Here is a 16286-nt window from a genome sequence, read left to right on the forward strand (position 1 = left end):
CCACTGAGCCATCTCCCCGGCCCCTTAAAGGATTTCTTGCTCTGTCTTGTGGCTTTACTTTAAGTTTTTAAGCCAGGCTCATTTTTAAGGTTGTTTGTAAGAATTTCTGGTTGAAGATGCTTAGTCACCCTCATTGTAGATGGTTGTGAGCTCAGTATTATCCTTCCTCATCGAGGGCATAGTGCAGTTACTCTTTATTCTTTGCAGGCTCTTTAAACCAGTTGTCTGAGCAGAGCATTCGGGTGAAATCCTTTTGAAATTTGAGGACCTCAATTCGATCTGACTACCTCTTCCTAAGAGTGCCAGTTAAGAGTACCCATGGGCACATCTGGATCTTTTCCTCAAAGAAAGTCATCTGGGTTTGCTGGGTCCCCAGTATTTATGCCTTATGTGTATTATCCTGAGTTAATCTTGGTTTGGACGATTTTTAAATATGTGTTTGAAATGTCAACTGCAGGGTATTATTATTATTTTTTAAAATCTCAGTCAAGTTTCACAAACTTTCACTTGAAGCTGTGTAACTTCCCAGTGAACTCTCTTGTACCTCAGTGAATTGATTTGCTTTTTAGGTTCTTTGCCATAATAAGCTCATTAAATGCTGGGACCTGCTACCAAAAAGTGATTATTTCAGTTTTCAGTACATGTTCTGAGCTTGTTCTCTGACAGAGTTAGATGTCAATTAAGATTATTCCCTGTTAGTGGAAATAAAATCATGTTATCTGCTTATGAAAGAATCTCTCTGTTCTCTCTCTAGGAGGTGGGAGAGTATATTTAACTCATGCAAAAGTTAAATATCCATTCATTATTAAGTGGAAAGGTAAAAAGATAGAGGTCATGAAAAGATCCCTGTTTCACCACACAGGAAATTATGCTCTGAGCCGTGGGCTATTTTTTCTGCAGTGTTTCTGAGAGGTAGTATTAAGTTGCAGTTTCTATCACAGCGCCAAGAATTGAGTCTTTGTTGAGCCTGGAAATCTCAGGCCACAGCTGATTGCGGTCCACAGAGTCAAAGTCACAAGCAGGTTCAGGAAATCGCAGTTGGTGTTACAGAAGTTCGAGGCAGACAGGTGCACAAGTGGTTGGTAATTTAGATGTGCCGACCCTGGACCCTTCTTCCTTCAGAACCATACTGGTGGGAAAAGCCTGGATTTGCCACTTCATCATCAGGGCGGGGAATATTTGGCTCTCCCACACTGCCTGGCACTGCTAAGAGCTGTGTGTCCTAAGGTTGGGGAAGTTCAGTGTTCGGGCTCTGAGTGCCAGCTTGGGATAGGCTGGCTTGCTCACTAGCCCGGCTGGCAGCTGATGTCCTTGGGACACCATCTCTTTCTTTTGGAGTGAGGGTTCCAGTAGCACCTGTGTCACAGAGCGATGAAGCAGAGCATCTGTGTGAACTGCTTTCCACGGAACCTGGCACCTGGAAATGGAGTACACCATTGTCATCTTTTTGGTACTTATTCATCCTAAGGTACCAGTGAGACGGGTGCTCTGGGCTTCCTCCATTTTGCAGTTGAGCAAAACAAGGAGGCGCAGAGAGCATTTTTGGTGAGGTTGGGCAGAGTGAAACTAGGAGGAGGAAGAAGTCAATGTGAGTCTGCGTCTCATCTGTGGCCTACCTGCTCCCCTCTGCAGCCTTTGCTGTCACTCACAAGGCAGCGACCGTGCATTTCAGTTGTGTAGGTGCATCTGCAGAGGAGCAGACAGGTCCAGCTGGAGAGGCGCGTGAGGGGCGGGCCTTGCACCAGCAGCCTGGACTTGCCCTCTGGTCCCTCCCTCCAGGTGAATCGCCCATGCCCCTGCTGGCCAGCAAACCGGCCATCCAGCTTCCATTTGGGATTATCTGGTCTCAGTGAAGGAACATCAGCCAGTGCCATGTTTTGTTAGGGACTCCAGCCTCTCTCTCTTTTGTTATCAATTCCTTCTAATTTGTATCATTCAAGAATATTAAACATCTGTCACCCTGCCCTTCTGCGATTGTATCTCAGCCTCAAGGATAGAAGCATCAGTATCTTTCTTACCAAACCATGCCTGTCTTTTCTGGTTCTTTTTTTTTTTTTTTTTTGCCATTTATATATTTGGCATAGGGTCTTACTGTGCAGCATGGACTCAGACTCATAGTGATCCTCCAGTTTTCAGCCTCCCCAGCACTGGGATGACAGCTGTGCACCACCATGCCTGGACTTGGTCACCAGTTCAGCTTTGCCCTGGGATCAGGGTCCATGCAGCATTTGGGACTGGGGATTGAACCCTGGTCCCTGAGCCTGCCAAAGCAGGTGCTTAGTCCACTGAGTTATCTTGCCTTCTCTCTGGTCCTCTTCTGACCAGTTTTTTCTGTAGGCAGAGATAGAAGATAATAGGTCTGCTCATTTTACACCCAACATATAGTGTGTCTGCCCTCAGAACTGCCCCTCTCAGCCTCCCTGCTCCTCCCCTCCTCCCTCCCTTACACCCCTTCTCTCTTGCCCCTTACCTGTGTAGCCAGTGTAGGAGTAGCCCTTATTCTGAGAAAAGTAAGATGCTTCAGGTTCCTGTGGAATTTGGCTTTCTTTGACCTCACTCATCAAATTCACACCTCCTCTAACTGAGTCTCAGAATCCGCCCCCATGACCAGATCTGCAGAGAGAACTCAGTGTGCCCCTCCCTCCCCCAGCTTTGTTGTGCCTGATGTGTTTTCTACACAGGAAGATAATAATGTAACAATCAAGTGATCAGGTGCACATAGCCTGTTCTATTTTTTTCCGCATGATGAACCTTATCAATCCAGCAAGCTTGTTGGCTTTCTTTTCTTCTCTGTTGTTGTTTTTGTGGTTTGCCTTGTTTTTTCACAGCAGAGTCCTCCTCCATGCAGAGATCAGCAGGTGGAGGCCTAAATTTGCTAGACCTAAATGCAGGTGAAGAGAATTTTAGATTATTCATCCCTGATAGTAGAAAGCAGAAGAGAAAGCAAAGCAGATTTTTCAAGGCACTAACCCTGCAAGCAGCTCACACTGATTGGGAAGTTCTTTTTTTTTTGTTCTCCTCTTACCAGCTTTAATCTGACCACTTACCAGCTCTACTGAAGAACTGCGTGTAGAATGCTATCTCCAGCAAAGGGCAACCTCAGGCTGCCATCCACGGTGTTGCTTCTACAGGAGAACTGCACGCCCCATTTTCCCAGTCTAGATACCGGGGGTGCCATTTAGCACCTTCGGGGTTTCCTTATAAAGTGAACACTGTAAGGAATCCCCGCAGTCATCTGCATGCCTGTGGAAGGCCTGCTGGGACTACTGCTATCTAAATATTCCTTCATTCCTTCCTTTGGAAAATTCCTCAGTGCTTGGCTATGCTGATAGCGTGTCCTTAATCAGGTTTTGTCTTAAGACAAATTGCACCAACCTTTTGGAAGCTTTCAGATAAAAAACTAGAAGGAAGAGATTTGTGTTATACAAGCCAAGGGAAATGACAGCTCATCCTAAGATTAAGGAGATAAAAGGGAACAAGCTATTGATTTGTTTGTTTGTGGTGCTGGTGGTATGAGGTTCTGCCTAATAATTAGGGGGATAAGCTGCAGCTGTCCCAAGATTCCCATAGATACACTTAAGCACATTCTCCCAAGTAGAGTACTTATAATACTTAATTCTATACTTAAATATCAGTACTTAATTCTATACTGTAAATACAAATTCTGTATTTACAGTAAATCTCTCGACTGCCTTTTAACATTTCTATTCCTTTTATTGTTGTGTTAATTTTGAAATTTTTGTTTTCTACTTTTTGTTATCATTCTTTTAATATGGACTCTCACTTTGTAGTTCAAATTTATTTATTTTATTTATTTGTGTGTGTGTGTGTGTGGCCAGCTCAGCCGACCAGGGGGTGGGGCGGGCTGGCATGTGGTGCTGGGGGATTGAACCGCGGTCCCTGTGCTTTGCTAAGCTTGTTCTAAGTAGGTGCTTTAGACCACTGAGCCATCTCACCAGCCACTCACTTTGTAGTTCAGGATGGCCTTGAACTCTAAGCCATCTTCCTGCCTCAGCTTCCCCAATGCTGCGATGACAGGCAGGGACCACACTTCCTGGCTTTATTTTCTAACATTTTTGACTCATGGTTATTTTAACCTGTAAAGGTAGAACCTAATGATATGGTGGGCAAGTTCTATCCAACATATAGAGAGGGCAAAATGAATATTCAAGAAAAATTCCATCTAAAACATGACCTTGAGCAGGGAGGTGAGCAGATAGGCAGTTTCAGGATTCAACTCATAATCTGGCTTTTAGATGAGAAATGTAAGCCCTATTTTCCCCAAAATAGGCACTAAGGTGGACAGGATCGAAAACCCTGAAAGTAGGGGATATTCATGTTTTCTGACTAGTCTACCTTGGGAAACATTTTCAGGATCTTTTTCTTTGTTTTTAAATCATTGTGGTACTGAGAACTAAACCCAGTGGCACTCTTAGCACTAAGTTATATCCCTAGACCTTTTGATTTTGCTTTACTTTGAATCAAGATCTTGGCAAGTTTCCCAGGCTGGGTTCAAATTTGTGATCTTCCTGCCTCAGCCTCTTACAGTTTGGGGATTACAGGTGTGCACCACTGTACCTGGCTGGGGTCTTTAGAGCCATGCTTGAAGCAACCTCCAATAGGAAGCTGAGTCGTCACTGTTCTCATTTCCCGTAAAACTACAGGTTCAGAGGAACAGCAAGCCCATCTGTGGGGAGGACCTGTCCGTCAAGTGGAAGACACACAGATATTGCTGTACAAGACTGGAAGGACACACAGATGGCAAAGAATGACCTTTCTGGGATGTCCTTTTGCGTTTTTATGGCTGGTTTTGGAGGAAAGGCACTCTAGATTATCTGACCCACCTTAAGGAACAGGATTTCAGCTTTCTATGGCCTCAGATTAGAAAGGAAAGCAGGAAGAAGGGAGAAGCCCCTGAGAGGCCTTGCATCTGAGGCTGTTCTGCTACAGCCAGCAGGGCAAAGTAATCAGCAGCAAGGCTCGCGCTTGGGTACAGCCTCTCGGCCGGCAGTCTCCTGTTGTTCCAGCTTTACACAGGAGGATGAAGGCTCAGACATATTATGTAACTTGTCCAGAGTCTCAGGACTTTGGAGCTTCTGGAAGCAGGATTAACACGCAGGCCAATGCCTCAGCAGATAAGCTGGACCATCTGGGGAATGAGATCCAGGAGATGTGGCGGGGTCAAGAAGGTGGGAGCGGTGGCATCCTGAGACTGTTTGCCCTTGGCATGGTGTCCTTTTTCCCTGAGTCCTGCAGAACGCCTGCCTCTCTGGTGATCTATTGCAGTGGAGTTTCCACAGTGGTTGTGAAAGCTTTGCTGCTGCTGGACAGGGAGGCTTTGAGGGCTGTTTTCTGATCAGCAGGTTTGGAAACTCTGAGTGCTTGGCTGCACGATGGTGGAAAGGCTCCAGCATTTCCTGCGACTGTGCCTCTGGGACCTGCGATAGGGAGCTGGGCCTGGGCTTCTTCCCTCCTCTGGGGAAGACCGGCCTGCACACATCAGTAGTGACAGGGCTTCCAGGAGGAGCAGCCACCAGCACCACAGCAGCGGAGAAGGAATTTACAAAGCAAATACCCAGCAAACCAAAGCAAGGGAGGAAGTATGTGTTGTTGGTTTGCAGAGTAATGAACTTTCCAGTTGAAATGCTGATATCCCAGAGTGGGAGACAGCTCAGAGCAAAGGGAAGAGGCCCCGCAGCCTGGCTTGGATCTAATCCTGTTCTTGACAGGATGGAAATTTCTCTAGGAGGAAAAGGAATCTGCTCTTACCTCCAGCGGCCCTGCTTCTATTCCTGTCCAGGAAGACAATTGAAGAGCTGGTGCTGGAAGATATGCCTGAAGGTTTTCTGTGCAGGCAGTTCTGGATTTTAACAAGACACCACCCTTTGGTGAAATCCTCACTCCTTTTAAAAAAATCTCTGAATTTGTTTTTAAGAAGTGATTCGTTCATTCTTTCATTCATTCACTTGTTTGTAAAGTATGGAGCTGTTGTTTCCTGTGCTTTCTGGAAAAGACTGGGAGGATAGAGAAGCAAAGGCTCAGATTCTTGCCCTCAGGAGTCTGTGGAAGCTAATAGAATAGAAGGAGGTCAGTAGAAGCAGCCACAGGGGACTCCGGTATAGATTTGAAGCTTGGGAACTGTGGGGCCAGGGCTGCTCTCAGGCGCCCTGGCACACTGGCTTTGAAGGCTTAATGAGAATCTTTGAAGCAGGCCCATGGGAGGAGACAGGACATTTGAGGTTGAGGAGCACTGTGAACACAGGGTTGTGCTCAGGAAACAGCAGCCTTTGATGAGGGAATGGGTGGCCACCACGCATCACAAGTCTCTATGAGACGTGATTGGCACGTGCAGTGAACAGTACATAAAAAGAAAACAAACTCACCACAGTAGAAGACACATTGCCGTGAATTCCCCTCAAGATACTCCCCTAGTGTTGGGCACACACGTCTCATCCTTCTCACCTCTTTTTGAAGCAGTTCTGAGAGTCCCCTTTCATGAGTGTCTTTCGGAGATATGGCCATTCCTACTGTGAGTCCTGCTGCTGCCCCATGGACAAGCAGGCTTGTGAAAACATGATATTGTGTCCCCACCCACTATAGTCACCAGATATGGCATTATGTGGCTTCTGGCTCTTGTCCAAAATCAAAATGACCACAAAGGGTAAATGTTTTGAATTGAATGAGGACACCTAAGCAGCCACAGCGGCCCCACAAGAGACAGTCCCAAAAGAGGGCTCCAGAACTGCTTCAGAAAACGGAAAGAAGGATGGGGTGAGAATGTTTGAAGTCAGGGGGAGGAATCTGAGGAGAGTTAATGGCAATACGTGTTTTAGTGCAAGAAGTTAAAACAAATTTTTACTTTTAACATAGTTTTAGATCACACCAGCTAATTTTTCCTTCAGCCTGTACACCCTTGGGAATGAGCTTGGTTTTGCTGGTATGGGGTGGCATGAGGGGCTGCTTAAGCACTGCTGGCAGGGACTGTTGAGGACCCTCAGGTGAAGCCAGGATGCTGTGTGACTTCAGTCCTTGCATGCATCAGGGGAACCAGATGTCTTTGGTGGAGTGGGACACACTGGTGTTCCCTTGGCAGTGGCCGGATGTAAGGATTCTGCTTCTTTTGTTATTTCTCCTGCTAATTTGCACACTAGAAGCTGCAGTTAATTGATTTTTTTACTGTTTAATGTGAAGTGGAAAGAGCTGCTCAAGAGATTTGGGCTGCTCTCCCGGAGACAGTCCCAAGGCGCAGGTGATGGCAATCCAATATGCAGCTGAAGGAAAGAGCTTCTCTGCTGTGTTCCACTGCACTTCTGGCCAAGATGATGCAGTAATTCCTTATTCTTTCCCAAGAAACTCAAGAGGCAAATGGCTTTGTGTCATTTGCCAATGTATATTCTATGAACAACCAATGCCACCAGATGTTCTGTGAAAGCAGTATATTCTCAACAAATACATTTGGGAAATATTTTAAATTATGCATGGAGATTTTGTAGTATGTGTGTATTTCATGAAGGCCCAGAAAACCTGTAATAAGGGAAGCATTTGTCACAGAAAGCTACAGTGACTGTAGACATGGGCTATCAAATGGGATAGGTGTGGCTTGTGTTCTGGCTGGGGTCATGTGGGGATACCAGACATTTAACGAGTTAAGTAGCATCTCTGCCTCAGTTTTCTTCTCTGCAAAATGGGCTGATAATGGTACCTATTTCACAAGGATATCATGAAAAGTATACAGCACATGTAGGGCTTTTAGGAGCTATTGTTCCATTCCCTGTTTTCTAAAAGATTTTTTTCCATTGCATTTATTAATATCTCAGAGAAGTATGTGGTGTTGTGTGGGAAACACTGGAATGAGACTAAGTTTTGAAATCCATGAATGACTTCTGCTAATAGCCCAGAGAGGGCACGCAGGCACGGAGGATGAATAGGTACAAGGAAGGTGACTACAACATACAATGGATGTTTAAATTTTAAAAACTATAATGACATAGAAAAAGACACATTGCCATGAATCCTCCTCAGCTACTCTCTCCTTTACTTTGAACACTCTGACCCCATCTTGTCATTTTCTGAAGCAACTCTAGAAGTCCTCTTTCATGCCTTTGTAAAATACAGTAATAATAATAATAATAAAAAAAGGTGACTGCTGTGTGCCAGATGCCATCCAACAGAAGGGCAGGCTCCCAGGAACATGACGCTGAGTCCTCCTCTGCCTTACTCACCTGATCCGACACCCTGTGATTTCTGCTCTTCTCTGAAGTCAAAGTGACCAGGAAAGATCAATGTTTATCACCTCAGAACACTGAGGCCCCCAGGACAGTGCAGGTATTAAGACCCTCAGGAAAGAGACCTTGCAGAGCTTCTCCGGGAAGTGTCAAGAGCACTGGGATGTGTGTATTCAAAGGGTGTGGGAGGGCTTTGAGGGGGTTCTACAACTTTCACTATAATTTAAAGCAAATTAAACATTCTTTGTACACCAGTGTTTGATCACTCCTTGTATATGAAATCTATGGCCGGGAAGTAAAGGATCATTTCCAGGGCTACAGGATTAGAATGTGAGATTTGAAGGGCAGTTTTTGTGTCACTCATTTAACAAGATTAGAATTCAGAACAGCCAATGGATCGGGTAGGGTTGATGGGTTGGGAGGTTTTCAGCTATAAGTAGCAGATTTGTTACTCCAGCTTGCTGAGCCTGATGGAGAATTTTTCGTTCTGATGTTAAAATATATTTTAGAGTAGTTCAGAGAACAGAAACAAAGTGTGAAGAACCAGGAACTGGGCGTACTTAGGCCTCAGGCCTTCTGGCCCTCTTTCCCCCTCTCTTCCCTGCTTGTTTTGGTCTCTCCCTGCCTCACACCGCCCTCAGCAGAGTCCTTCACTGCTTGGAGGGAACTGGGCTGCAACAGCTCCTGCTTCATCCATCTCTGGCAGGAAAAGAGAACTCTTTCCTCCCAGGCCTCTTAGCCTATCCCCAGAAAGTGACTCTTGGGGCTATGTGCCTGTCCCTGAATCCCTCACTGGCACCCAGGAGATGGGTGGCAGTGTTGGCCAGGTAGGCCACTTGACACTCTTGACCAGTGGAGCAAAGCCTGCTACCCAAGAAGGAGAGATGGAGATGTGTGCTGGGTGTACTTCAAATATTTGATTTATGATTTATGAATATTTATGTCCACAAGTAAAATTGGAATATATCATGAGATTTTTTTTCTTTTTTCAGTACTGGAGATTAAGCCCAGGTCCTTCCCCCTATGGCACGTATCCTTCTCTTTATTCTTTTGTTTTGAGACAGATTCTTGCTAAGTTGCCCAGATAGGGTTTTAACTTGAGATTCTCCTGCCTCAGCTTCCTGGAATGCTGAAATTACCTGTGTGTCCACTACACCTGGCTATAATGGGAGGTTTTAAGAACAAGATTATAGTCAGTCACCTTTAATAAGTGTTTCTGAAATCAAGATGATAATCAGTCACTTTAGTGAGGGTTGTTAAAAGCAAGATTATAATTAGTCATCTTTAGTGCCTTAGTTCATAACTAGGGGACATTCTATCTCACCCAACCCAGGGAACACTTTGACAGTTCCAGAGCAGGGAGCTGCTAGAGCCAAGGGTGCTGCTAGCTACAGAGCCCAGGAGGGCCTGCCCAAAACAGCGAGCTATCTGAACCAGATGTGAGAAGTGTGGTGGGTATAAAACCCTGCATTAGTGGTTTTAAGAGATTAGAAATCCTAATGTAAAAATTAATTACTCTAACTGGGTAGATTTAAAAATAAAGCAGTTTTACTTATTTTTAATGTAGTTTTCTTTATGCTTCTTTCCTTGATGGTAATAAGGTATAAGGTTATCTTTCATTCTCAGCAATCAATAAACATTTTTTTTTCTTACCAATGTTAGGCCAAAAACAGTGCTTTGTTCTTTTAATTTGCATTATTTCTATTACTTTTACGGGTGTTATTCATCATGCATTCCTTCCTCTGAGCATCGCTTTGTTACATTTTCTTTAGGTTGTATATTTTTTATGGATACATAAGACATAGTTATTAAGGAAATGTATTAAGGTTCAGCCCCATTTGTTGGCATGTTTTCTCAGGTTATTATTTATCTTTAAATTATTCCAGTGCAGTTTTGGAATGCAGACATTCTTAAGCTTCTTTGTATCAAGTGTTAGTCTTTTCCTAATGCTGTCTCTGGGGCTGTGGTTCTAGTTTTTTAGAACTGCCATAGCTGTACCACAGCCGGGTGGCTTCAAAACCAACTCAGACATCAGGAGGTTGGAAGACAGAGACCACATTGTCGGCAGAGTTGATTCTTCAAGAATCTTCTCTCTTCCGCCTTTCCATGGCCATTTCTGTCACTGTCATCACGTGGTCTTTCCCTTTGTGCCTGGCTGCATCCACAGCAAGCATATGAGTCTGGGTGGATCAGGGCCACCCTAACCCTAAGGACCTCATTTTCCCTTGGTCACCTCTTTAGAGGCCTTGTCTCCAGATACGGTCATATTTTGGGTTCTTGGGGCTAGGAATTCAACATATGAATGGGGAAATCATTCCAACATATGAATGATCCCTGAGAGTAGGTTAGTATGTGGAGGATAATTATGAAAATTTGCTAAGAGCTTGCATTTTTGTTTACTGAAAATAATAACATTTATCAGTTGAGGCTTCCTTAAAGAGTGGAAAATTGCACTCCAGTGCCCAATGCCCCTTCAGTGCGCTTAGCTCCCCCATTGTCCCTTCTGGCAGCTGTCCTGTAGCTTTCTTGACAACAGTCTGGGGTGTTCTGAAAGCAAAGACATTTCTGTGTGAATTTCTATCACATTGCAAATCAACCTTAGCTGGCAGCACCTTCCTCCTCCTGCCATATAAATGGCCCGTGTCACGGCCAAGATCCCCCTGGGTGTTTTGTCACAGCAGACGCATAAAATGCAGAGCCAAGCTTCCATAATGGATTTTGCTCTTGCCTTTCTGCCTCTTTCCTAGTGATGCTCTGCCTTTCTGTAAGCACTGTGTGGCCTCATCCCTGCAGTTGGCAGCATCCTCTCTGGTCCTCTGCCATTCTCAAGATGTCCTCAGGTCCCTGATCCTGGGGATGGGAACAGTGGTACCTTGTGTATACCCTTCACTGTGGGCATCCTGACTGTACTCCTGCTCCTGGCTTCTCCTGCCAATGTCACTTACCCACATGGTTTATCTGCACCCACACTGCCCTCCCTGAAACCTGCTGGGGAGGGCACAGTCACAGCATCCCGAGCCACATTCACCTGGTGCTGCCTGTCCCTTCCTGTGTTCCTGGACGTATACAGGAAGTGCTGAGATAACGTCAGTCTGTTTGGAGAAGATGGGTGTAGCTCAGAGAACACATACTTCATCCAAGCAGTCTTCCAAGAGCTCCTTGAGGTTCAGTGGCACTGATACAAGGCAGTATCCTCAAAAGGGCAATGTTGTGAGCTCTGGGGAGACTGGTGGGCAGAGTGAGTGCAAGGTGCCTTCTATGGGTGCCCTTTTGGGGCCCTTTCCTCCCTCTCCAGAACCGATGTCAAGAGAAAATGATGTCCATCTTTCTTCTTCCATCTAGGACTATTCAATATTTAAAAAATGAGGCTAGCATCCCTCTTCCATTCCCACTGTCCAACTTGTTGTGTGTCACCAAAGATAATGTCAGTTTACAGGCAGAGGACATCTTTTCCAGGCTGGAGAGAAGGGGCAGAAGAGTGGAAGCAAGCCATTTCTCCAGCTGCTTGGTGTTTCCTTCCCACTGGCCCAGCTTGGCCTCCACTGACCCATCTGTTGGGTCCTTATGTTGCACTGGGGTCAGGAGGAGGTGGCTAGCATGTTAGGCACTCCCATCCCGGGAGATCCCACAGGCACAGCCTTGCAGTTCTGGCCTTGCCACACACCTTAATGTAGGGCTTCTGGGGCAGCAGAAAGACTAAAAGTGGGATAAAAAGATTTAAAGCCATTGCAAGCCTCCTAACCTAAAATTGTCTAGGAAATTTGGAAAAACAAACCAAAAGTTGCCCTAAGTAGTTGGAAACTTTCTGGAACTCAAGATCTAATCAACTTACAGAAAGCCGAGGAGACGTGCAACTAATCATTAAGGGGCTACAATCAAACAAGTGTCAAGCACAAGCAGATAAGAAGCACTTTGGACATGGGACAGTGTGAAGAGAGAGAGGATTTCCAGGCAGGAATAGAGAGATTTCTCTGCCTCATCTTGGGAATGTGACCCAAGCCAAGGAGACCTTCAGCTGAAGGGTGGACTTGGGTTGCCTTGTGTCACTGATATGCATGGGTTATTAAGTGGCTGTGTAGGGAGGGCTCCTATCCCATTTAATTCTCTTAACTATAAGTGAGCCATTGAATGTGCATAATAAGGCGATAGCATCTTAATAGAAGATTACACGGAATAAAGTAAAACCAGCAGGCAAGCGGGAACGTTTTGGAATCCTGAACCTATTCCTCCGCCACCTCCAGGGACTTGATAGCTATTTTAGAACCACGCTGGTTGGAATGTCTAACCAGCTGCACCATACTCACTTTTATTTCTGCCTTTAGTGGTTCGTACATTTCAGCTTGTGTAAGAATTGTTAGAGTACGCAGTCTACCCACATCTGCTAGCTTATACTTACTGGGATTTCAAGATTACACGGGTGATTTTGACAGCGCAAGACTCAGTTGCATTGTTTGTAGCTCTAGTGAGAAGTCTGTCCTGGTGGGGAGTGACCATCCAGCAATCACTCATTAAGATGCATGTCACGATCTGTCACAGGGTCGGGTGGGAGTGGGGGCCTCACCCCAACAATGCTTCAGGAGGCAGTAGGGAGAGGCTGACTGCAAGATCAAGTGCCACCAATGCTCTGTTGGAGGGAGTGGAAGATGCAAAGAGATTGAATTTTCTGGCCACAGAAATTAAGACTCATTTCTGTGTCTGTGTGGGTGGAGCAGGCACTGGGGCCTGATGAGGCCCTTTGTCCTGGGACTGTTCAGGGGTGGGTAGCCCTGCCCATCAGTAACTTTCCCAGAGGGTCCATGAGCTCTCAACTTCATTGGAGACAATTTCAACTGCCTTGGCTGGAGGGGATAGAAGAGGCCAAGGATGATGCCCTCCACAAGGCACAGGATTGCATCGTGCCTGATGTGGGACCTTCCTCTATTAAATTCCATCAGAAGCAAGGGGGATGTGGGCTGGAAGAAACCTTTGGAGAAACCTTACTGTTCCCTTATGGAAATATATATTCCAGAAGATTCAGTGTGGAGTGGGCGGGGGTCTTCATTCTGTCCTAGGCTCCTCTGTGAGTCTCGCTACCACCTGGCTCTGCTGCTAACAGTGTTCTTGTGGCAAAGCCACTGAGTGGGCTGAGAATCGCAGGGGAATACTAACCTCCTTGTTCTCTCAAAGCTGCTTTGTACAGGCCTCCCAGCCACCCCTAGTTCTCCTGGGGCCCAGGGGAGTCACGCTATTGTATTCTCACCTGCCGGGCAAGTTTTCCCTGAACGGACGTCCAAAAATAGATATCCGTCAGAGCTGTAGGAAAACAAGCCCGGCTTTTGATTCCTAGAAGGTAAGATGACTTCTCTTGGTGTAATTTTAAGAGTGCATTATGTAGAGGTGCTAAGAATGCATTTTTATTTGTTATCTACTCTCTGGATCTCTAGCGCTTTGTGTTCTTTGTTTTAAACATCATCAGCTGATACTCACACAGCCTGCTTTGTTAATTTCTACTCCAGGGGGTGTAATTGGCTTTGCGCCCTGAATTGAAGGGGCACTAGTGGGGTTGTTCCTCGTTCTTTAAGTTCTCAGTGTTCAGACAGGGTGCAGACCGTGAAGAGGAAGCCCATTGTTTACATGTGTCTGCACCCAGGAGCCACGCTCGCTGGTGAACAGGTTCCTCTTCTTGGGTAGCCAGTTGTTTCTAAGTTTGGGAATGGTAAACAAAGCTGGTTCTGTTATGCTGAAGTCATTATTGCTGGAAGATTCCATCCTAGAAAATTTAGCTTTCTCAGGTAGAATGCAGGATGGACAGGGTTTTGATGTTTGTCAAGGGGTCCCTGGAAACCTGCACTGGTTTCTGACATTAGTAGATGCACTTGGGTGTTGATGTCCTTCTCTAGAACTAGTCAAAAACCAAGGGCTGTGGTAGAATGTGTCTGAGCTCGTGAGGATAGGGAATGATCCCAACAAGCTGCCGTTCGTCACTCTCTGAGTTGCTTCTCTTACAATGCTTGCCTTCACTTGCTTGGCTTTGGGAAGTGGCCAGTTTCAGAATCAGCATAGACAGATCCCTGCCTCAGGGCCTTTGCACGGGGTCTGCTCTGGTCCACTTGTCCAGAAAGGCCACTTCCTCAGTTCTCAAGATTTTACTCAGATGCTGCCATTTCTGTGCTTTTCCAGCTTTTCTTTTCTTTTCTTTTCTTTTCTTTTCTTTTCTTTTCTTTTCTTTTCTTTTCTTTTCTTTTCTTTTCTTTCTTTCTTTCTTTCTTTCTTTCTTTCTTTGTGTGTGTTTTAGGGAAGGGTCTACATACAGGGTGTTCAGGGTCTCACTACTAGATCAGACTCATAGTGATCCTCCTGTTTACAGCCTCCCAAGAACTGGGATTACAGGCACATACCACCACGCCCAATCTTAGCACACCCTGGGGTCAGGACAGGCAAGGCAGGCCTGGGGATTGAACCTCCAGCCCCTGTGCCTGCTTGCAAGAGCTTTAATCTGCTAAGCTATTTGATCAGCCCACTACATTACATAAAACTATTCTTCTGGCCGGGGAGATGACTCAGTGCATAAGCGCTTCCCTGGCAAGCACAAGGGCCTGAGTTCAAATCCCAGTTTCACCAAAAAAACACAAAACAAAACAAAAACTGTTCTTCTTTTGTGCTCTCTCACTCTACTCCACACTGACATACTCCAGCTCTGCAGAGTTCCTTCTTCCCTTTATTTTCCCCTGTGTCCCTTGTGGCTATCTAAAACTTACATTTGCTGCTGTCTTCCCAGCATGGAAAACAGACCTGCTGTAGAGTAGAGGCTCAATAATTGTATTTTGATAGAGTGATTCAGCTACTTCTTTGTAGGTCTGTCTTTACTGGTTATTATGGTTGTGTCTAGTTCTCTCCCAATGCCTCATGCAGGTATGGGGCGGGGACTTTTAGTTTTTGAGATTAACTCATGAACCACTGGGATTATGGGTGTGAGTGCTGCTGGGATTATGGGTGTGAGTACTACCTCCAGCCTGGGGCAGATAGCCTAAATGTAATTTAAGGGAGGCAGACTTCTCTGTTGCCATTGTTGCTGCTACTCCTCCCTTGGCTCCTCTTACTCTTTGCTACCACCATAAACTGATGCTCTCTGTCCTGTGCCACTTTGCCTTCGAGCCAGCTAAGTATGGACTGAAGCCTCCAGTAACTGTGAGGTGAATAAACCTTTCCTTCCTTCATTTTGGGTGTTGGGTATTTGTCCCAGCAACAAGAGTAGAGCAAGTGAAACACTGGTTATCGCTGACTAGCTCATAGCAGGCTTCCCAGTTGCCCTTGGCTGAAAGGAGCAGTTTTGTTTAGGTTCATTTCCTTTGCTTGCTGGCTCTGCCCAAGTTAGTAATTTATGCAAGCATCACAGGCACGGAAGCTTCCATTATTAACTCTGCTGTCTGTCACATCTCAGTGATGCCCGACTGTCACTGAGATCTGGGACAGAAACTGACAAAGTTTACTCTAGTCTGACAAAGAGCCAGATGCACATATTTGATTAAAATCTTTTTACAGAGCTGGTTTCTTTAAAGACCGACAGTCCAATTGAACAGGCCAAAAGATACGGGTGCTTCATGAGAGAGTAACTGATCATTCCTCATTCCGGTGTTCCTCACTTGTTATCAGAGGACTACAAATTGAAACTATAGTGTGATGCCTGCTTTTCAACCTGTCTGGGTTGCAAAAACTGCATCTGTTAGCCAGGCTGCATGTATAGAGAGGTAAAGTTCTGCGTGGCGCATGAGGGAGGGGAAGGGGGAGGAGCTGGGGCCGCGCAATGGGATGTTTGGAAACAGCTACCAAAACCTAAGACCAACCATGTATTACGACTTCTGTGAATGTGTTGTAAGGATATTCCTCCACATGTGCAGAATTATGTGTGTGGAAGATCGTGCTTCTCAGTCTTGTCTGTAATAGCCAAGGGGAGGGCTTACTAGAACAACCCACAGCAGAGAGATAGTTCTACAACTGTCAAAAGAATGAGCATACTCTGTTTGTAGTAGCCTACAAAGATGGTAGATATAGCAAGTAGTGAAAAAGGGTATAGAATATAGG

At 45.6% G+C, this 16286-nt stretch overlaps 1 protein-coding gene across 3 annotated transcripts in view; it reads left to right on the forward strand.

Moving 5' to 3' along the window:
• Elmo1 (engulfment and cell motility 1) overlaps positions 1-16286 on the forward strand; it is a 623184-nt gene that overhangs the window by 107252 nt on the left and 499646 nt on the right. The window lies entirely within an intron of this gene.

Source organism: Octodon degus, unplaced genomic scaffold (assembly GCF_000260255.1).
Source record: "Octodon degus isolate 3935 unplaced genomic scaffold, OctDeg1.0 scaffold00031, whole genome shotgun sequence".
Lineage (NCBI taxonomy): Eukaryota > Metazoa > Chordata > Mammalia > Rodentia > Octodontidae > Octodon > Octodon degus.